This window comes from Eleutherodactylus coqui, chromosome 5, assembly GCF_035609145.1.
Source record: "Eleutherodactylus coqui strain aEleCoq1 chromosome 5, aEleCoq1.hap1, whole genome shotgun sequence".
Lineage (NCBI taxonomy): Eukaryota > Metazoa > Chordata > Amphibia > Anura > Eleutherodactylidae > Eleutherodactylus > Eleutherodactylus coqui.
This window is the reverse complement of record NC_089841.1, coordinates 32995880-33018543: the sequence shown is the minus strand read 5'-3', so window position 1 is coordinate 33018543 and position 22664 is coordinate 32995880. Positions and strand designations below refer to the sequence as shown.

Below are 22664 nucleotides of genomic sequence, written 5' to 3'. Positions count from 1 at the left end.
CTAATGGTGTCGGGGCCTCGTATTGTGCAGGACGCCCCTCAGTTTCTAATGGTGTCGGGGGCTCGTATAGTGCAGGGCGCCCTTCAGTTTTTAATGGTGTCGGGGGCTCGTATTGTGCAGGACGTCCTTCAGTTTCTAATGGTGTCGGGGGCTCGTATTGTGCAGGGCGTCCTTCAGTTTGTAATGGTGTCGGGGGCTCATATTGTGCAGGACGTCCTTCAGTTTCTAATGGTGTCGGGGCCTCGTATTGTGCAGGACGCCCCTCAGTTTCTAATGGTGTCGGGGGCTCGTATTGTGCAGGGCGCCCTTCAGTTTCTAATGGTGTCGGGGGCTCGTATTGTGCAGGACGTCCTTCAGTTTCTAATGGTGTCGGGGGCTCGTATTGTGCAGGGCGTCCTTCAGTTTCTAATGGTGTCGGGGGCTCGTATTGTGCAGGGCGCCCTTCAGTTTCTAATGGTGTCGGGGGCTCGTATTGTGCAGGGCGTCCTTCAGTTTCTAATGGTGTAGGGGGCTCGTATTGTGCAGGGCGTCCTTCAGTTTCTAATGGTGTCGGGGGCTCGTATTGTGCAGGGCGTCCTTCAGTTTCTAATGGTGTCGGGGGCTCGTATTGTGCAGGACGTCCTTCAGTTTCTAATGGTGTCGGGGGCTCGTATTGTGCAGGACGCCCTTCAGTTTCTAATGGTGTCGGGAGCTCATATTGTGCAGGACGTCCTTCAGTTTCTAATGGTGTCGGGGCCTCGTATTGTGCAGGACGCCCCTCAGTTTCTAATGGTGTCGGGGGCTCGTATTGTGCAGGGCGCCCTTCAGTTTCTAATGGTGTCGGGGGCTCGTATTGTGCAGGGCGCCCCTCAGTTTCTAATGGTGTCGGGGGCTCATATTGTGCAGGACGTCCTTCAGTTTCTAATGGTGTCGGGGGCTCGTATTGTGCAGGACGCCCTTCAGTTTCTAATGGTGTCGGGAGCTCATATTGTGCAGGACGTCCTTCAGTTTCTAATGGTGTCGGGGCCTCGTATTGTGCAGGACGCCCCTCAGTTTCTAATGGTGTCGGGGGCTCGTATTGTGCAGGGCGCCCTTCAGTTTCTAATGGTGTCGGGGGCTCGTATTGTGCAGGACATCCTTCAGTTTCTAATGGTGTCGGGGGCTCGTATTGTGCAGGGCGTCCTTCAGTTTGTAATGGTGTCGGGGGCTCATATTGTGCAGGACGTCCTTCAGTTTCTAATGGTGTCGGGGCCTCGTATTGTGCAGGACGCCCCTCAGTTTCTAATGGTGTCGGGGGCTCGTATTGTGCAGGGCGCCCTTCAGTTTCTAATGGTGTCGGGGGCTCGTATTGTGCAGGACGTCCTTCAGTTTCTAATGGTGTCGGGGGCTCGTATTGTGCAGGGCGTCCTTCAGTTTCTAATGGTGTCGGGGGCTCGTATTGTGCAGGGCGCCCTTCAGTTTCTAATGGTGTAGGGGGCTCGTATTGTGCAGGGCGTCCTTCAGTTTCTAATGGTGTCGGGGGCTCGTATTGTGCAGGGCGTCCTTCAGTTTCTAATGGTGTCGGGGGCTCGTATTGTGCAGGACGTCCTTCAGTTTCTAATGGTGTCGGGGGCTCGTATTGTGCAGGACGCCCTTCAGTTTCTAATGGTGTCGGGAGCTCATATTGTGCAGGACGTCCTTCAGTTTCTAATGGTGTCGGGGCCTCGTATTGTGCAGGACGCCCCTCAGTTTCTAATGGTGTCGGGGGCTCGTATTGTGCAGGGCGCCCTTCAGTTTCTAATGGTGTCGGGGGCTCGTATTGTGCAGGGCGTCCTTCAGTTTCTAATGGTGTAGGGGGCTCGTATTGTGCAGGGCGTCCTTCAGTTTCTAATGGTGTCGGGGGCTCGTATTGTGCAGGACGCCCTTCAGTTTCTAATGGTGTCGGGGGCTCGTATTGTGCAGGACGTCCTTCAGTTTCTAATGGTGTCGGGGGCTCATATTGTGCAGGACGTCCTTCAGTTTCTAATGGTGTCGGGGGCTCATATTGTGCAGGGCGCCCTTCAGTTTCTAATGGTGTCGGGGGCTCGTATTGTGCAGGACGTCCTTCAGTTTCTAATGGTGTCAGGGGCTCGTATTGTGCAGGGCGCCCTTCAGTTTCTAATGGTGTCGGGGGCTCGTATTGTGCAGGGCGCCCCTCAGTTTCTAATGGTGTCGGGGGCTCATATTGTGCAGGGCGCCCTTCAGTTTCTAATGGTGTCGGGGGCTCGTATTGTGCAGGGCGCCCCTCAGTTTCTAATGGTGTCGGGGGCTCATATTGTGCAGGACGCCCTTCAGTTTCTAATGGTGTCGGGGGCTCATATTGTGCAGGGCGTCCCTCAGTTTCTAATGGTGTCGGGGGCTCGTATTGTGCAGGACGCCCTTCAGTTTCTAATGGTGTCGGGGGCTCATATTGTGCAGGGCGTCCCTCAGTTTCTAATGGTGTCGGGGGCTCATATTGTGCAGGACGCCCTTCAGTTTCTAATGGTGTCGGGGGCTCATATTGTGCAGGACGCCCTTCAGTTTCTAATGGTGTCGGGGGCTCGTATTGTGCAGGGCGCCCCTCAGTTTCTAATGGTGTCGGGGGCTCATATTGTGCAGGGCGTCCCTCAGTTTCTAATGGTGTCGGGGGCTCATATTGTGCAGGACGCCCTTCAGTTTCTAATGGTGTCGGGGGCTCATATTGTGCAGGACGCCCTTCAGTTTCTAATGGTGTCGGGGGCTCGTATTGTGCAGGGCGCCCCTCAGTTTCTAATGGTGTCGGGGGCTCGTATTGTGCAGGGCGTCCTTCAGTTTCTAATGGTGTCGAGGGCTCGTATTGTGCAGGGCTCCCCTCAGTTTCTAATGGTGTCGGGGGCTCGTATTGTGCAGGGCGCCCCTCAGTTTCTAATGGTGTCGGGGGCTCCTATTGTGCAGGGCGCCCTTCAGTTTCTAATGGTGTCGGGGGCTCATATTGTGCAGGGCGCCCCTCAGTTTCTAATGGTGTCGGGGGCTCGTATTGTGCAGGACGCCCCTCAGTTTCTAATGGTGTCGGGGGCTCGTATTGTGCAGGACGTCCTTCAGTTTCTAATGGTGTCGGGGGCTCATATTGTGCAGGACATCCTTCAGTTTCTAATGGTGTCGGGGGCTCGTATTCTGCAGGGCGCCCTTCAGTTTCTAATGGTGTCAGGGGCTCGTATTGTGCAGGGCGCCCTTCAGTTTCTAATGGTGTCGGGGGCTCATATTGTGCAGGGCGCCCTTCAGTTTCTAATGGTGTCAGGGGCTCGTATTGTGCAGGGCGCCCTTCAGTTTCTAATGGTGTCGGGGGCTCATATTGTGCAGGGCGCCCCTCAGTTTCTAATGGTGTCGGGGGCTCATATTGTGCAGGGCGCCCTTCAGTTTCTAATGGTGTCGGGGGCTCGTATTCTGCAGGGCGCCCTTCAGTTTCTAATGGTGTCGGGGGCTCATATTGTGCAGGGCGCCCCTCAGTTTCTAATGGTGTCGGGGGCTCATATTGTGCAGGACGTCCTTCAGTTTCTAATGGTGTCGGGGGCTCGTATTGTGCAGGGCGTCCTTCAGTTTCTAATGGTGTCGGGGGCTCGTATTGTGCAGGACGTCCTTCAGTTTCTAATGGTGTCGGGGGCTCATATTGTGCAGGGCGTCCTTCAGTTTCTAATGGTGTCAGGGGCTCATATTGTGCAGGACGTCCTTCAGTTTCTAATGGTGTCGGGGGCTCATATTGTGCAGGGCGCCCTTCAGTTTCTAATGGTGTCGGGGGCTCGTATTGTGCAGGGCGCCCTTCAGTTTCTAATGGTGTCGGGGGCTCGTATTGTGCAGGGCGTCCTTCAGTTTCTAATGGTGTAGGGGGCTCATATTGTGCAGGGCGCCATTCAGTTTCTAATGGTGTAGGGGGCTCGTATTGTGCAGGGCGTCCTTCAGTTTCTAATGGTGTCGGGGGCTCGTATTGTGCAGGGCGTCCTTCAGTTTCTAATGGTGTCGGGGGCTCGTATTGTGCAGGACGTCCTTCAGTTTCTAATGGTGTCGGGGGCTCATATTGTGCAGGGCGCCCTTCAGTTTCTAATGGTGTCGGGGGCTCGTATTGTGCAGGACGCCCTTCAGTTTCTAATGGTGTCGGGAGCTCATATTGTGCAGGACGTCCTTCAGTTTTTAATGGTGTCGGGGCCTCGTATTGTGCAGGACGCCCCTCAGTTTCTAATGGTGTCGGGGGCTCGTATAGTGCAGGGCGCCCTTCAGTTTTTAATGGTGTCGGGGGCTCGTATTGTGCAGGACGTCCTTCAGTTTCTAATGGTGTCGGGGGCTCGTATTGTGCAGGGCGTCCTTCAGTTTGTAATGGTGTCGGGGGCTCATATTGTGCAGGACGTCCTTCAGTTTCTAATGGTGTCGGGGCCTCGTATTGTGCAGGACGCCCCTCAGTTTCTAATGGTGTCGGGGGCTCGTATTGTGCAGGGCGCCCTTCAGTTTCTAATGGTGTCGGGGGCTCGTATTGTGCAGGACGTCCTTCAGTTTCTAATGGTGTCGGGGGCTCGTATTGTGCAGGGCGTCCTTCAGTTTCTAATGGTGTCGGGGGCTCGTATTGTGCAGGGCGCCCTTCAGTTTCTAATGGTGTCGGGGGCTCGTATTGTGCAGGGCGTCCTTCAGTTTCTAATGGTGTAGGGGGCTCGTATTGTGCAGGGCGTCCTTCAGTTTCTAATGGTGTCGGGGGCTCGTATTGTGCAGGGCGTCCTTCAGTTTCTAATGGTGTCGGGGGCTCGTATTGTGCAGGACGTCCTTCAGTTTCTAATGGTGTCGGGGGCTCGTATTGTGCAGGACGCCCTTCAGTTTCTAATGGTGTCGGGAGCTCATATTGTGCAGGACGTCCTTCAGTTTCTAATGGTGTCGGGGCCTCGTATTGTGCAGGACGCCCTTCAGTTTCTAATGGTGTCGGGAGCTCATATTGTGCAGGACGTCCTTCAGTTTCTAATGGTGTCGGGGCCTCGTATTGTGCAGGACGCCCCTCAGTTTCTAATGGTGTCGGGGGCTCGTATTGTGCAGGGCGCCCTTCAGTTTCTAATGGTGTCGGGGGCTCGTATTGTGCAGGGCGCCCCTCAGTTTCTAATGGTGTCGGGGGCTCATATTGTGCAGGACGTCCTTCAGTTTCTAATGGTGTCGGGGGCTCGTATTGTGCAGGACGCCCTTCAGTTTCTAATGGTGTCGGGAGCTCATATTGTGCAGGACGTCCTTCAGTTTCTAATGGTGTCGGGGCCTCGTATTGTGCAGGACGCCCCTCAGTTTCTAATGGTGTCGGGGGCTCGTATTGTGCAGGGCGCCCTTCAGTTTCTAATGGTGTCGGGGGCTCGTATTGTGCAGGACATCCTTCAGTTTCTAATGGTGTCGGGGGCTCGTATTGTGCAGGGCGTCCTTCAGTTTGTAATGGTGTCGGGGGCTCATATTGTGCAGGACGTCCTTCAGTTTCTAATGGTGTCGGGGCCTCGTATTGTGCAGGACGCCCCTCAGTTTCTAATGGTGTCGGGGGCTCGTATTGTGCAGGGCGCCCTTCAGTTTCTAATGGTGTCGGGGGCTCGTATTGTGCAGGACGTCCTTCAGTTTCTAATGGTGTCGGGGGCTCGTATTGTGCAGGGCGTCCTTCAGTTTCTAATGGTGTCGGGGGCTCGTATTGTGCAGGGCGCCCTTCAGTTTCTAATGGTGTAGGGGGCTCGTATTGTGCAGGGCGTCCTTCAGTTTCTAATGGTGTCGGGGGCTCGTATTGTGCAGGGCGTCCTTCAGTTTCTAATGGTGTCGGGGGCTCGTATTGTGCAGGACGTCCTTCAGTTTCTAATGGTGTCGGGGGCTCGTATTGTGCAGGACGCCCTTCAGTTTCTAATGGTGTCGGGAGCTCATATTGTGCAGGACGTCCTTCAGTTTCTAATGGTGTCGGGGCCTCGTATTGTGCAGGACGCCCCTCAGTTTCTAATGGTGTCGGGGGCTCGTATTGTGCAGGGCGCCCTTCAGTTTCTAATGGTGTCGGGGGCTCGTATTGTGCAGGGCGTCCTTCAGTTTCTAATGGTGTAGGGGGCTCGTATTGTGCAGGGCGTCCTTCAGTTTCTAATGGTGTCGGGGGCTCGTATTGTGCAGGACGCCCTTCAGTTTCTAATGGTGTCGGGGGCTCGTATTGTGCAGGACGTCCTTCAGTTTCTAATGGTGTCGGGGGCTCATATTGTGCAGGACGTCCTTCAGTTTCTAATGGTGTCGGGGGCTCATATTGTGCAGGGCGCCCTTCAGTTTCTAATGGTGTCGGGGGCTCGTATTGTGCAGGACGTCCTTCAGTTTCTAATGGTGTCGGGGGCTCGTATTGTGCAGGGCGCCCTTCAGTTTCTAATGGTGTCGGGGGCTCGTATTGTGCAGGGCGCCCCTCAGTTTCTAATGGTGTCGGGGGCTCATATTGTGCAGGGCGCCCTTCAGTTTCTAATGGTGTCGGGGGCTCGTATTGTGCAGGGCGCCCCTCAGTTTCTAATGGTGTCGGGGGCTCATATTGTGCAGGACGCCCTTCAGTTTCTAATGGTGTCGGGGGCTCATATTGTGCAGGGCGTCCCTCAGTTTCTAATGGTGTCGGGGGCTCGTATTGTGCAGGACGCCCTTCAGTTTCTAATGGTGTCGGGGGCTCATATTGTGCAGGGCGTCCCTCAGTTTCTAATGGTGTCGGGGGCTCATATTGTGCAGGACGCCCTTCAGTTTCTAATGGTGTCGGGGGCTCGTATAGTGCAGGGCGCCCTTCAGTTTCTAATGGTGTCGGGGGCTCGTATTGTGCAGGACGCCCTTCAGTTTCTAATGGTGTCGGGGGCTCATATTGTGCAGGGCGTCCTTCAGTTTCTAATGGTGTCGGGGGCTCGTATTGTGCAGGACGCCCTTCAGTTTCTAATGGTGTCGGGGGCTCATATTGTGCAGGGCGCCCCTCAGTTTCTAATGGTGTCGGGGGCTCGTATTGTGCAGGACGTCCTTCAGTTTCTAATGGTGTCGGGGGCTCGTATTGTGCAGGACGCCCTTCAGTTTCTAATGGTGTCGGGGGCTCGTATTGTGCAGGGCGCCCCTCAGTTTCTAATGGTGTCGGGGGCTCATATTGTGCAGGGCGTCCCTCAGTTTCTAATGGTGTCGGGGGCTCGTATTGTGCAGGACGCCCTTCAGTTTCTAATGGTGTCGGGGGCTCGTATTGTGCAGGGCGCCCCTCAGTTTCTAATGGTGTCGGGGGCTCGTATTGTGCAGGGCATCTTTCAGTTTCTAATGGTGTTGTGCTGGAGTACATCTGGCTTTTTGATGGCTTTTTACTACATTTTTTCTGGCATTGTGTCTTTCTGATGATGTTCACCGTGCGGGATAATACCTCAGCAGATCTGAGGCCGCGATCCCAAATCTGGTTTGGATTATTGCTATTTAGATTTCTTTATTATAAACATAGCAAAGGGTTTTTTAAAAAACTTTTATCACCTTTTTAATTTTTTTAAACTGATTTACGTTTTACATGAACTTGCAGCGGTTTCATCGCTCCTGCATTATGACGAATAATACCAAAGTATTACATTATACAGCGATGTGTCAGGCAATCTGCAATGGTAGCCCTGGGGGGCTTTCAGAAGGCCCCCGGCTGCAAGTGTAACCGAACGGTGCAGCATAATCTCATTGTGGGGGCTGCTTGAGAAATTTAAATGCTGCTATCAGAATTGACTGCAGAATTTAAAGGGTTAACAGCCCTTGTCAGTGGGAGTGCCGAGCGCAGCTGTTCCAGGCGGGTGCAGGGGTAGGAAACAGCCAGCACCCACATTGTAGGGATCGGCTCCCAATCCCCCTCCATATAGAAACTGTACGTCACAGAGCGTTAAGGGTTAATAGAAAGTCATTCACACAAGCGGAATAAATAAATCGCAGCTCGTTCTATTCTGGTTGTTCCCTCGGTACCACCTGCCTATTGTTCTCAAGGGGACCTAAAAATCCCAGATATGCCATGCGATGGGGTGCAGGTGCGATGTGCTGCGGGGGCGATGGGCTGCGGGGGCGATGGGCTGCGGGGGCGATGGGTTGCGGGGGCGATGGGCTGCGGGGGCGATGTGCTGCGGGGGTGATGGGCTGCGGGGGCGATGGGCTGCGGGGGCGATGTGCTGCTTCCAGTGAAGTCCGTGTAAACTGTTGCGCTCCTTTCTCGCCGCGAGGAGGACGATTCCCCAGAAGTCATGTGATGCGGTTATTAATCATCGCCGTGTAAACCGCCCGCTGACAAGTGTGATATCAGCCGTCGGTGTGACTCTTCCACAGAGACCCCCAGGCAGGCTGAGCCACCGGGGGGCGCTGTCCTAGATTCCTGCACCCCCAGAAGAGATCTGAGCTAACGGCTGGCAGAGATAATGATGGATACAGGGAGGCTGACTACCAGCGAGTTACAATAATCGAGCTGAGAGCGGATGAGGGCAGCAGTGAGCGTTTTTAGTGTGTACATATTACTTAGCTATTAGTATTATTAGGCCCAAAATCTGCCAGTACTGAAGAGGTTAATCCCCTCCCCACAGCGGTCCTGAATGAGTTAACTTATTTACCCCAGCAGCACTGAAGGGGTTAATGCTCCCCCACTGACCTGACATCAGGGGACACACAGACCTCCACCTGCAGAGTCGGACAACAGCCGTGTGCTTCCAGGACCTGTGATGATGTCACCGTCATGTGATCACCAGTGTGGGAGGAGTCAGGGGTCACATGACCAGGGGTGATCGGCTGTGCTGGCTGTGATCCCTGCTGGGTGAGCTGAAGGGATGTGTGCGGTCAGGATGGATGTAGCAGAGCCGTGTGTGTGTGTGTGTGATGTACATGCAGCAGAGCTGCACTACTTGGACACGGCAGAAAGGGGGCGCTATCATCGGCTGCACAAGATCCCTGAGGAGGAAGATGGTCAATAATCCCTGAGGCCTCATGTCCACTAGAAAAATACAATCCGCACAGAATCTGGCGTGGATTTCCGAGGCAGATTCCGCGCGGATTTACTTTAAATGGTATTTTTTTTGCATACGGATATCCGCGGTAAAATGGAGCATGCTGCGTTTTTTCTCCTGCGCATGAAAAACGCAATTCTTTTAAAATGCCATCCATGGGGGAGACGGTCATGTCTGCTGTGAGGAGGCTGAAGCTCGGGGGGCATCGGACCCTCCAACAGGACAGCAATCCCCAGCGGACCTCAGAGCCCCCCAAGGCTTAAAATCATAAACATCTATCAAAGAGAAATGCTGCAAGAGCCAGAAAATACTAAAACCGAAAATTACTAAGTTTATTGTAAACTGTCTAAAAAATACCTAAAAACATAAATATAAGACATTCCAAGCAATAACCGCATCATACAAGGTGGTCTCACAGCCCCTCCAGCACGCAGGAAAAACAGCAGTATGACCCCAAAATAAATACCCAAATAATCCTGAACCCCCTGATTCATAGATCTACGTATGTATAACCATAGGGTGCCTCATGCCTGTAGATATAGATCCCAACAAACGGGGAGGGCTGAAGACCCACCACACCCAACGCGTGTTTCCGTAAATCTGCATCTGTGGTTTTTAGCTAAGTTCAGTGCAAACCGTAAATTGCAGAGCTCTTAGTTTAACCCACCAATCCAGCACTGCCGACATTAACCACCTGTGAACACACCAAGGCGCCCCCTGCAGTCACGCCCCTTCTGTGCATGTCAGTTGGTCACATGACAGAGCGTCATGGCGTTGATGTACGGTCATCGCAGCCACTGCAAATATGTGCATAATCCCATCCTTCTTAAGTGTAACCCAATAGCATATGCTGGAGAATCACATCCACCATTTTACTCAAGGGCGCCCCACGGGGTATAGAAACTACACCGAAAATAATTAAGAAATCATTCTGGATCGATGAAACACAGCAACATAAAGAACATAAGAACAACCAGGCACGCAACGAGACATACATGTATATGTGATAACTTCACATATATGAGACATGTATATAAACTACTGCAGTGGCCCAGAGTTTGGCTTATGCAGTCATGTATATCTTTAAAAGTACATTTCATGCCAGTTACCGGCTACCAGTTTTTCCATTCCCTTTGGCCACGGTACTCCCCAGGAGCAGGTTAGGGATTGGTTGGTAAGGCAGTGAGGAGACAGGAAAACCGTGATTGGTGGAGCAGATCTCCACACGGGTTGGTGGAAATAATTCCTGTCAGAGCAGTCAGTTGGAGTTGGGAGTTAGAGAAGAGGAAGGAGAGGAACAGAGCAGGAGAGAGAAAAAGGTGGATTACAGTGCGGTGAGAAGGAGATGTAATAAGTACGAGGAAGGACTTAATGAAAAGATATAGAACGATAGTATAAAGGAGAAGGATATAGAAAGAAGGAATGTATTAAAAAAAGAAAGATAATAATCTATATTTGTATAGCGCCAACATATTCCGCAGCGCTTACAAAGACGGGGAATACAGAAAGACAAAAGAACAAAAATTACAGAACCACGGTTACAATCGTAATCAGTTAATGGAAACAATAGCGGTGAGGGTCCTGCTCTAACGAGCTTACATACTACAAATAGTGGGAGGATACAGAAGGTAAAGGGGCTGGAGATGCACGGTATGGCGAGGTGGAGAGTGAGGGATGCTGTACGCATAGACAATGGTCAGACATTTAGCCGTGTGACGGCAGAAACGGTATGACTGCAGGAGCGGTTTATGATGGCTAGCAGGGATTGCAGTCAGTAGGTCAGGGAGCATGTTATCAAGCAGCATACAGAAGGGTTTGTTTAGGGTATGTGGTATGCCTCCCTGAAGAGGTGCGTTTTTAGAACACGCCTGAACTTCTGCGAGTCCTGGATTGCTCGGGCAGCCTTTGGTAGTGCGTTCCAGAGGACCGGTGCTGCTCTGGAGAAGTCTTGGAGGCGGGAATGAGAAGTTCGAATTAAAGGGGCGCTCAGTCTGGTTTCGTTAGCAGAGCGGAGAGCCCGGGCTGGGTGATGGATTGAGATGAGGGAGGCAATATAGGGGGGCGCTGCGCTGTGGAGGGCTTTGTGGATGAAGGTAGCGAGTTTAAATTGAATTCTGTATTTAACGGGCAGCCAGTGCAGTGACCGGCACAGGGCAGAGGCGTCCGAGTAGCGGCTGGACAGGAAGATGAGCCTGGCTGCCGCATTCAGGATGGATTGGAGAGGGTAGAGTCTGGTGCAGGGAAGGCCGATCAGCAACGAGTTGCAATAATGAAGCCGAGAGTGGATGAGGGCAACAGTAAGCGTTTTTAGCGTGTCTACAGTAAGAAAAGAGCGGATTCTTGCGATGTTCTTGAGGTGCAGCTGACATGTTCGGGCGAGAGATTGGATGTAGGGGGTAAATGATAGATCAGAGTCGAATATGACCCCAAGGCAGCGAGCATGTTGTCTAGGAGTTATGGTGGCACCACACACTGAGATGGAGATGTCAGGATGAGGTCGGTTAGTGGAGGTTGGAAATACCAGTAAGTCAGTTTTAGAGAGGTTTAGTTTTAGGTAGAGAGAGGACATAGTGTTAGAGACAGCGGACAGACAGTTGGGGATGTTATTGAGGAAAGGTGCAGAGATGTCATGGGAAGAGGTGTATAGCTGGGTGTCGTCAGCATACAGGTGGTATTGGAGGCCAAATCTCCTGATGGTTTGTCCAATAGGGGCTGTGTAGATAAAGAAAAGAAGGGGGCCGAGGACCGAGCCCTGGGGGACCCCAACAGCAAGGGGAAGATGAGAGGAGGTAGAGCCAGCAAAGGAGACACTGAAAGAGCAGTCAGACAGGGATTATATATACAGAAGGTTAGAGACTGAAGATTACCAGAAGAAAGATAGAGAAAATGAATTGATAGACCAAGGAAATAGATAACAATAAAAGGAGATCTATAAATATAAAGAGACAGAAGAAAGAAGTAGATGTGTAAAGTAAGAAGTACAGATGAGTTTCCTGCAGCTACCTTTTTATTCATGAAGTGAACAGATGAGCTGTCTGTGCCTACCTATGCACTGAGAGAAATACAGATGTGTTGCCTGTAATGATCTACCTCAGAATAAGAAATACAGAAGTAATGCCTGTAGGGGTCCACAGAAGACAGAAGTATTGAACTGTATAACTTATAACTGACTGCTGGTATCTCCACAAAATGAATTAATGCTATTTGTTCTACTGTTAACTTGAATCCTGGAGTTCTCTCCTCACCACCTGCCATCTGCACGGAGCACTATACCGCCCTCCAGGGGAAGGAACTACATCACCCATTTTATTTCATTTTTTCCTTTTATTTTTTCTCGTAGCAGGTTTAGGCCTGACTATGGGCTGGCGTCACGAACAATTATTATAACCACCATACCCTGCCCGACCAATGGGGAGCCAAATTATAGATTTATGCCATACTAGAGATTCTACATATAATGACAGTCACTGCTGTTTGTGTGAGTGGAGCGACGATCACCACAAACCCCTCATCTGAATCCTCACGCTCACCACACTCTAAAAAATGGGAGGAAAATAAAAAAAATAACAAAGTGCAAAATGGCATAACTCCAACAGGAGAAAAAATAAAACTTATAATACAACTTAAACCACTCCTACAAATAGTACAAAAACTATAATAAAATGCTAGCATAATATGATACCCGAAGGACTAAGCTCAGTTAACTGCAGCCATACTTCATCTTTAGACCTAAAACAAAAAGTTCCCAGTGTCACACACAGCCCTCCATGAGGACTGAACACGGTAAGCCGGGCACCGATAATTAAAGCATCCTATCCCTAGACTTATCTGTTCCTAAACTTTCCCTACTCTATTCCTAGCTGACTCATAGAAAACCTCTCACTAATTCTTCCTACTTTGTTCCTAAAATGTCCCTAACAAAAAAAACTATACCAATTGAAAAACAGACCCTCTATAAAGAAGAGAGGCCTTATCTATGCCCAACTTTACATAATCCAAAGAGCGTATTTTCACCAGGTCACTCAAAATGTTTCTTATCACCTCATCCACAGGGAGGATTTTCTGCTCCATTGAAACTAAACACTTTACATTCCACATGTAAAACCTGACCACTGGGCTGAATAGGAATAAAGACCCAACCACCAAGGTCTCTGAATACCCCAAGGGCCTATTCCACATAAGAAAGGCCAGTCAGCCTAGGCCAGTCAATGGAGGCTCCTAACTGATTGTACACTTCTCTATTAGAGGGGCACTGAAGCAGGACATGCTTCATGCTTTCCAGAACATTGGTACACTCTACACGATTACAACCTTTATTCCCAAAATACCTATACTTTAAGATACCTCTTACACACAGTCTCCAGTGAAAACAGAGCGAGTCCAAGTCCCAAAACCCTACCATCAGTTACCATTTTTGGTAGTCCTTGAATACTAAGAGCTCCTGGTAATAGGTCAACAGGACTCTCTTATCAAGGGGCTTCCTCAACAGAGTTCTTATCTCCCCCATTCCTAGACCCCACTGACATATCATCTTCAGAGCCATGGTAGCATAAGGTGGAAGATGCCAATGCAGCATGCAAAGATCCTTCACTTGGGACTCCTGTCTCCCATTCCTGGAGGAAAGGAGGAAACCAGCCCCAACAGGAAAATACCAACAGAGAAGACCTCTCTAGTCAGATGTTGCCTATGTTGTTTTTAATAAAGGTGTTTACAAGAAACATAGATAACCACCCTAATCTCCTTGTAAAGTGTGCCACATCTCTCCTAATTAAGTTCAACCTATTTCCCCAGAGATAGATGAATAAAGGAAGCAGGTATGTTCTGATCAAATTTATGGCATGGCATAATCTCCCTGATCAAATTGGATGCCAAGTACTTTATTCGAGGCTTGTGATGCTAGAAGGGTGTCCAGAAGAGCAAAAATAGGATCTGACCTTCGTAATCAGAGAATTTCACACTTATGTCAGTTGATGTTGGACCTGGATGCTTCTGAGTAGCGATCCACCTTGCCATCATGTACCCTACTTCTCCTCTTGAGGAGAGAAACATGGTAACATCATCAGTGTATGCCACCACCCTCAGAGTGGCTTCCAGCACCACCTGATCCATCCTGACCCCCACCATACAGTAGGTCCACAATCAATCCTCTTAAGAAAAGGATCAATTACAAATGCATATAGCAAGGGTCTCCAAAGGACAGCCCTGATGGACATCAGACCCAACCTCAATTGGGCTTCCAATCCTCACCAGCAGAAAAGCCTCAGCCCCTGCATGCTATGCCCTGAGCCAATTAATAAACCTCTCTGATAGGCCATACCTTAGTAAAACAGACCAGAGGTACTCGTGGTTAAATTGATCAAGCACTTTGGCACTGGTCCAGTGGCAGCAAGTATCCCTTCAAAAGCAAAAAAAAAAAACTCCATCTCCCATGGTAGTAGAGATGAGCGAGCATACTCGCTAAGGACAATTGCTCGAGCGAGCATTGTCCTTAGCAAGTATCTCCCTGCTCGGAAGAAAAGGTTCGGCTGCTGGCGCGGGTGAGAGGTGAGTTGCGGCGGTGAGCAGGGGAAAGTGGGGGGGGGAGAGAGAGATCTCCCCTCCGTTCCTCCCTGCTCTCCCCCGCAGCTCCCCGCCCGCCGCCAGCACCCGAATCTTTTCTTCCGAGCAGGCAGGTACTCGCTAAGGGCAATGCTCGATCGAGTAATTGCCCTTAGCGAGTATGCTCGCTCATCTCTACATGATAGTTTTATAAAATTTTTTATTAAGACAAAGCTTCTTTTTAAGAGCTTACAAGAGTGCAAAAAGAGTTCAAACGCACTTAAGCGTTCTTAATCATGGCTGACTTGGTCTTTATAGCAGCATCTATAAATATAAAAGTCCCCTAAATCGGAATTAAAGGGGTTGTCCCGCGAAAGCAAGTGGGGTTATACACTTCTGTATGGCCATATTAATGCACTTTGTAATGTACATTGTGCATTAATTATGAGCCATACAGAAGTTATTCACTTACCTGTTCCGTTGCTAGCGTCCTCGTCTCCATGGTGCCATCTAATTTCAGCGTCTAATCGCCCGATTAGACGCGCTTGCGCAGTCCGGTCTTCTCCCTTCCGAATGGGGCCGCTCGTGCCAGAGAGCTGCTCCTTGTAGCTCCGCCCCGTCACGTGTGCCGATTCCAGCCAATCAGGAGGCTGGAATCGGCAATGGAGCGCACAGAGCCCACGGTGCACCATGGGAGAAGACCCGTGGTGCATCGTGGGTGAAGATCCCGGCGGCCATCTTACTAAGGTAAGTAAGAAGTCGCGGGAGCGCGGGGATTCGGGTAAGTACTGGACTTTTTTTTTTTACCCCTGCATCGGGTTTCTCTCGCGCCGAACGGGGGGGGGGGCTATTGAAAAAAAACAAAAAACGTTTCGGCGCGGGACAACCTCAGGTGAGAACCTAGAACCATTTGGAGAGATCAACAAGATGAAAGTTGAGTTTGCATTCCTGTACCTGGCATAGAGTAGATGAAGATCTACTATCCCTGATTTTTCTCTTTTCTTGGTGCTCTGCTTTCGTTGTTTCTCTCGCAACCCCTTCATATCATCACCCACTCTTCCATAATGGAAGAAATCTGAAGAGGTGGAAGCTTCCTTTCTCTGGATTCTCCTGTCCTCCTCATCCAACTCCCCTTCCCCTTGAGGCTCAGTCATATGTTAGACATCTGGAACAGGGACCAGCAATGACCTACTTGTCTTATGAGCCTCTGTCAGCTCCCTGCTCCTCCTACCCTTCTCTAGGCATCTCATCTTGGCAATCCCAGCATGTTTGTTCTTCCTAGGCTTCTGAGCTCAACTGTCTCTGCTAGTCCCTTACCCAATGGAGGCAACCTCACAGCTCCTCTTATCTGGAGCCACAACTGCATTGGCGATAGAGCGTGAACAGAGTCTAAATGGGTGACCGAGGTCACCACAGAGGTGGCGCCAGATCTTTGCACAAGATGACCTACCTCTCCACACAGAGCATACTTGATGCCTTTGTAGGTGCCACTCAAATGTGTGGGATTGCCAAACCTGTGACAGAGCTTTGAACGTCCCTGGTAAAAGGCCAAGATGTGAACCCTACCAAGGAAGGCTTCACATGGCATGTGGGCACAGAGTTCCCTGAATGTTTTAGTTTGACCATAAACATCCAGGCTACAGACAAGATGCCGTTTTTATTCCGATTATTTTTGGGCATATCAGCACCTCACTGTACCGATTGAGCTGAGTGATGATGTCATAGCAAGACAGTGACTTATTACAAGGTAAAATGGTCACTCTATTGACTCCAGTGTGGTGGGTTACCATTTGTGCAGCAAAATCTCACCAACTGGGCTCATCTTGCACCAGCTCATAGTACCCCCAAAAGAGCTTAATGCCCTCTGCAGAACAAAGTTGATGTTGAACTAAGACATGCCATATGGATGAATCAGGGCATAGATGTCATCTGCCCTGAAACCCATCTTCAGCAGAAGCTTCATCACCTTGATCCTTGAAATGCAGGCATCATCGCCTCTCCACAGAAGATGGGCCATGTTCCTATAACCAACGTCCTGCCCAGTTGTCAGCAAGGACCATACAGTCTCCCCCTTTGCGCTTGAAGGACATCAAAATACCCCACTCACGACCTGCGGAGACTGTGTGATCCAGATAGGGAGGGTGGTGGGGCCCCAGGGGTGCTACTCGTGGCAATAAGGGGTCTTTGTGGGTCCAACCCCCCCCCCCCTCACCTCTGCAGAAAAAACATCAGCAGCAAGTGTGGGGGAAAGCTGAGTAATAATCTGCAGAAGCACCATGTGCTGCACACTTAAGATAACAGGACATTAATGAAGATCTGCCGCCACCTAGAGGTCATCTATTAGAACTGCACTTTCTAAAAACCCAAGCTTCTTTCCTGGTGGTGAATCAGCCCCCTTGGGTTCTATAAATGTGTGATCTGCAAAGACTCTGAGCCACATGACAGTGACATGCAGTATTGACAACCAGAAGCCATAAGCTATGCCCGCCCTCCAATCGACCAGTGTAACACATGGGTGGTTTACGATTGACTCTCTAATGTCTACCTAAACCATGTCCAGGCCGGACCTTCGCACTCTCTGAAAATAGCACACCTTATGCTACACACAGAGCGTTAATACGAATATGACCAGAACCAATAGAAAGAACTCTCGGGACTCTCAATCTACTGTACAAGGTACACTCCCAAAAATGTTTGCAATGCAGTCTCAAGCCGAATCCCAAAACAACATCCGGACCGGCAAGTCCAGCTGTATCAGAATGCTTATATGATGCGCCCCCATCACAACAAACTGCAGACCCAATAAACGCCGCCCTGATGGGTCCTCATGCTACCTTGTTGATCCATATGAAGTCTATATTCAAGGAGGAATTAGCGACGGCGGTTAAAGATTTCACGGACCAAATAAAAGATTTAGGCCAAAGAACAGATGAACTCGAATGTAAAACAGACGACATTGTCGGAGCGATGGAAGAAGACAAACAACGTATTGATGACTTAGAGTCCAAAATAGAGGCCCTAGAAGCTAAATATGAAGATCTCGAAAATAGATCTCAGAGAGCAAACATCCGCATTCGAGGACTTCCTGAGACTGTGACGGCTCTAAAAGAGACAACGATCAGCCTGTTCACAGCATTACTGCCAACAGTCGACCAGAATCTGCTTAGGATCGACAGGATCCACCGGGCCCTCGCCCCGACTGCCTAACCCGGATTTGCCCCGAGACGTAACCTTGAAGCTACACTATAGCGAACTTCGGGATCAACTTCTGTCAGCAGCTAGACAACTGATCCACCTCCCAGGCCTCCCACCATCTGTCCAACTGTATGCGGACATTGCTCCTTCCACATTGGCGAAACGCAGAATGCTATGACCAATCACCCAAGCGCTCCAGTCAGCTAATATAAAATACAGATGGGGCTTCCCTTTTGCCCTCATCTTCCACCAACAGGGCAGATCTTACTCGGTGAAAACACTGGAAGCAGCATACCAAGCTGCAGAGGCTGCGCAAATTCCAATACCGACAACTTCTATCCTGAGAGCTCTACCCCCACGCCCAAGACGAACCTGGACTGTGACCGGCTCGACCAGGAGAAGAAATGGAGTGACCCCAGCTCACACCCGGGTCCAAACGGACACAGGCACCTGATCTGAATAGAGTTGGGACTAACCCCATACGGACCACAGGTCTCGGGTAATTCTGAATCTAACCATATTTTCGGACTTAATGTTATAGAAACCAAGCTTACATTAAACATTACCCTGCTGACCTGATCTTGTTAGCGCTGCTCCCAGGGTCCCCCCCATGCACCTACTTCTCATAGCCGAAATATGGCCTTGCAGTTTGCATGACGTATGCGATCAGGCATTGTGGGAGGCGGGGGAGACCTGGGATCAGTAAGCTCCTATACTCAGCCAGATATGCCCCACAGGGTAAATGCTAAGTAGAAATAGGAGAGGCTTTATACGGGTCAAATGACTCAGATAACGATGAACATGGTTATGCTTCCTAATTTAATGTTATTAGAGATAAGTTCATGTTAAATAATTTTTAGCTGACCCGAATTCGAAGCTGCTCCCAGGACTGCCCCCACACATTTATCGTTCAAGGCCGATATTAGGCTCTACACTCTAGCACAATGTATATTACAGAATGCTGATGTGGGGGAGACCTGGAACTAGTAATCCCATCTATCTTACTAGAAATGACCTGTAAAGATAACGTTGGATTAAGGTCATAGTCTTTTAGGGAGGGACACTTGTTCCCCGTCCCGGATTTAAAGAGCTAAACCTCAAAGTTCATTTGTACAGGAGGCCAGTGCAGGTCCGGCCTGGCTGTACATGTTGTTACACTGAATATGACTGCTGAACACCCTTCATTGGGAAAAGTCTTCAGTCACCATCAGTCGGCCTTTAAAACCCACACTATTGTTTTCAGTTGCTTGTTCATAATGTTCCTGAAATTCAGGTTTTTGTTTGTTTTTCTTTTAGTTAGGTCATCAACAGAGTCCACTTTACAAACTGCTCCATTAGCATGCTACTGTACTATGGTCCACTAGAAATTCCACTGCATCTCCCACCTCTTAAACATGGTCCACATCATTTCACATAATGTACGGGGATTCAGCTCCCCTCAAAAAAGAAAACAGGCTTTCTTATCCTATAAGACACATTGCCCAGATGTTATCTGCATACAAGAAACCCACTTTTCCCAAGCCTCCTCGCCTAAATACTTTCACCCTCAATACACAAGAGTTTACTCTGCTTCCGCCCCTACAAAACACAGAGGAGTTCTGACTGTTTCATAACTCCTTTCCTTTCCATGTTAATCAAACTGACATAGATGAAGAAGGTCGTTTCTGTCTGATAGTGGGAACATTATATGACCAACAAGTAGTCTTTATTAATGTCTATGCCCTAACGGAAAACCCATTGCCCACACTGTTCCTTTTGATCCAAAAACTAGCAAAATTCACATCGGCGAAACTGGTATGGGCAGGAGACTTTAACCTCCCATTCTCCCAAAAGCTGGACAGAACAACCCCTGGACCCGACAGGTTGACTAAAACACTGAGACAAAGATGGTCAGAGGCCCTAAAATCTCTATCACTGGCGGACTGCTGGAGAAAACGCCAAGGCAACAAGCGAGGATATACATATTACTCCCCAACGGCCCGCCTATATTCCAGATTAGACTAAATACTAATCTCAACCTCTCTCCTTCCAAAATTAGCCCAAATTAGACATATACCTTGTGCGTGGTCTGACCACAACATAATGGCAGCGTCTATACTTTGGTCCTCTGCACTGTTCCTAAAGACCCAATGGCGTCTAAATAAATCGCTGCTGAGAGACCCAAAACTATTAACCCAAATCACACAACACCTAACAGAGTATTTCGAGATCAATACTAACCCAGAATCCTCCCTGATGTGGACCTGGCTAGCCCATAAAGCGTGTATTAGGGGACACTTGATCAAATTAGCGTCCAAGAAAAAGCGGGAAAAGGCCATGCGATATTGGCTTTGGAGAGGAAACTCTTCCTAATTGAGACTAAATCAATATAATCCAACTGTAGCTACGACCAAAGATATCAAAGACACCTAATTACAAATTAATGCCCTACTATCACAACAGGTTGAAAAAGCCCTTCAATGGACAGGCGCAACTTATTACAAATATGCAAACAAGCCAGATCGCTTGCTGGCAGCAAGTTTGCGAAATAAGAAAAAAATTAATACAGTCTTTAAGATTAACACCCCCCAAGGAACCACTACGTCCAATCCTGACAGGATCCATGATATTTTCCATGAATACTATACCACTCTATATAAAGCCCAAGATGGCAACCCCACGCCCTCAAGAGCCACCTTCTTAGATATCATAGAACTCCCCTTCCTCTCTGATTCCCAAAGAGAAGTCCTGAACGCCGATATTTCAGATGAAGAAATTTCAGACACCATTAAAAATCTCAAAATGGGAAAAGCCCCAGGCCCCGACGGCTTCAGCGGGCTATACTACAAACAATTCAAAGACATACTAGTCCAACCTCTAAAGAAAGTGTTTCAGAAACTCTTGAATGGGAAAATGCCCCCGAAGGAATTTCTGGACTCACAACTTACAGTGATTCCTAAAGAAGGCAAAGATAACATGTCCCCAAAAAACTATAGACCTATCTCACTATTGAACTAGAACTATAAGATTTTTACCTCCATACTAGCAACCAGACTAAACCATCTTCTCCCCTCCCTGATCCACAGGGACCAAGTGGGCTTCATACCAGCAAGACAAGCTCCAGACAACATAAGAAAGGTCCTAAACATTATAGATTTTGTTAACACTTCAAAATCCCAAATGACCCTCCTAGCACTAGACTTAGAGAAGGCTTTCGATATACTATCCTGGAGTTACTTATTCTCAGTCCTATGTCTCATTGGGATTAGGGGACCCTGTCAGCCCTCCTAGTCCTCTACTCGACACCCTCTGCAAACCTTAAACTACCATCCACCAAAACAGCCCCTATACCAATTAGTAGAGGTACTAGACAAGGCTGCCCCCTCTCCCCAGCATTATTCGCTTTAGCGATTGAACTACTGGCAGAAGCAATCCGTTCTAACCCCAACATAAAAGGAATTTGGATAGGGAACAATGAATACAAAATGAGCCTATTTGCGGATGACCTACTACTGACCCTCTCCCAGCCCTCTCTATAAGTGGAACTACCCAGAATTAATAAAGAGACTAACATCTGACCTGCAGAAATGGGATAAACCCCAACTCTCCTGGATAGGTAGAATTAATGCAATAAAAATGACTACTTTGCCAAGGATATTATATCTCTTTCGATGTCTACCGACACCCATTCCCTTAGCCACCTTACGCAACTTCCAACATGCTATATTTAGATTCATATTGGCCAATAAAAGAGCGAGAATTAAACATACAACAATGCATTATCATAAAAGGCTGGGAGGTCTATCAGTGCTCAATAAAATCAAATATTATAAGGCGGCCCAAATAGCCCAATGGGTAGTGGGGTCAAACGACCCCAAAGGTAGTTTATGGCTGGAGATAGAAAAAAAACATATCTGTCCACACAATGTAGCATATTTGACTTGGTCTTCGGGCCACTCCCTCAGGGGCTGCAAAAAGTGAGCCCGCTGTCATACCACTCCCTCCTGTTGTGGAGAAGCGCCTGGTTCAAGTACAATCTTTCCTCCAAGATCTCCCCCATGCTACCAATACTTCATAATCCACAGTTTCCACCAGGCCAAGACCTAGCTCATTTTCAGTGGTGGCTATGTAATCAAAAAACCACCCTACGACATTTCTACACACAATCTAAACTTTACACTATACAACAATTTGTTGCCACATTTAAACCGCCCCCTCAGGAATATATGAGTTAATCAAATATTCCACTTTATCCATACTATAGCACCCACCCCCATGCCACTTTCGCCCACACCATTCGAAGCTACATGCGCCAAAAACCCTTCCCAGAAAGGAATGCTTTTTTATCTATACGGGGGAGAAACTTCTGTTTATGAGGAGATGGGAAGCAGGCCTTCAGCTTGAGATGACTTTGGATAGATGGCAGCATTGTTGTACCATGATCTCCAAGGGTAGCTACCAAGTCTCCCTTATGGAGACCTCAATCAAAATTTTACACAGGACCTATTTAGACCCACAAAGATTACACCATCTCTACCCAACCTCTTCCCCACTATGTTTTTGGGGATGTCAAGAAAGAGGAGATATGCTCCATACATGGTGGACATGCCCGGAAGTAGACAGATTATGGACGAAAGTCCACAGACTTCTCAACCAAATGTTTGTGGGTCCGATTCCCAGATCCCCTATGGTCTTCTTGCTGGAGGATCGCCCTGCGCGATCTATGTACCAAGCCCATAAATTGATACAATATTTATGTATGGCTACAAGAATCCACATCGCTTCAGCATGGACATCACCTACTCTCTCTTTTCCAGTTGTACTTGATAGAATATCTTTAATTATGCTATACGAAAGGATTCATGCTATCAGAACAGTTACGATGATAAATTTCCAGAAAATTTGGCAACCTTGGATCGAATGTATAGAGATCTTGGGATTACGCCATATTATATCATCTACTTAACCTCCATTCTAGTGACCAAATAGAAATATGCATGCAATTCAGAC

General features: G+C 48.9%; 2 protein-coding genes and 1 pseudogene across 3 annotated transcripts in view; 1 reads left to right on the top strand and 2 right to left on the bottom strand.

The window, feature by feature from the left end:
- The window catches only part of LOC136629138 (zinc finger protein 271-like), a 30650-nt gene extending 22026 nt beyond the window's left edge, over positions 1-8624 (bottom strand). The window contains exon 1 of the mRNA XM_066605286.1: positions 8591-8624. The gene's annotated coding sequence lies outside the window, so the exon portion shown is untranslated. The remainder of the gene's footprint in view (positions 1-8590) is intronic.
- Positions 1-22664, top strand: part of LOC136629139 (oocyte zinc finger protein XlCOF6-like) — a 913937-nt gene that overhangs the window by 564221 nt on the left and 327052 nt on the right. The window lies entirely within an intron of this gene.
- LOC136627169 (zinc finger protein 850-like) overlaps positions 1-22664 on the bottom strand; it is a 532511-nt pseudogene that overhangs the window by 231102 nt on the left and 278745 nt on the right.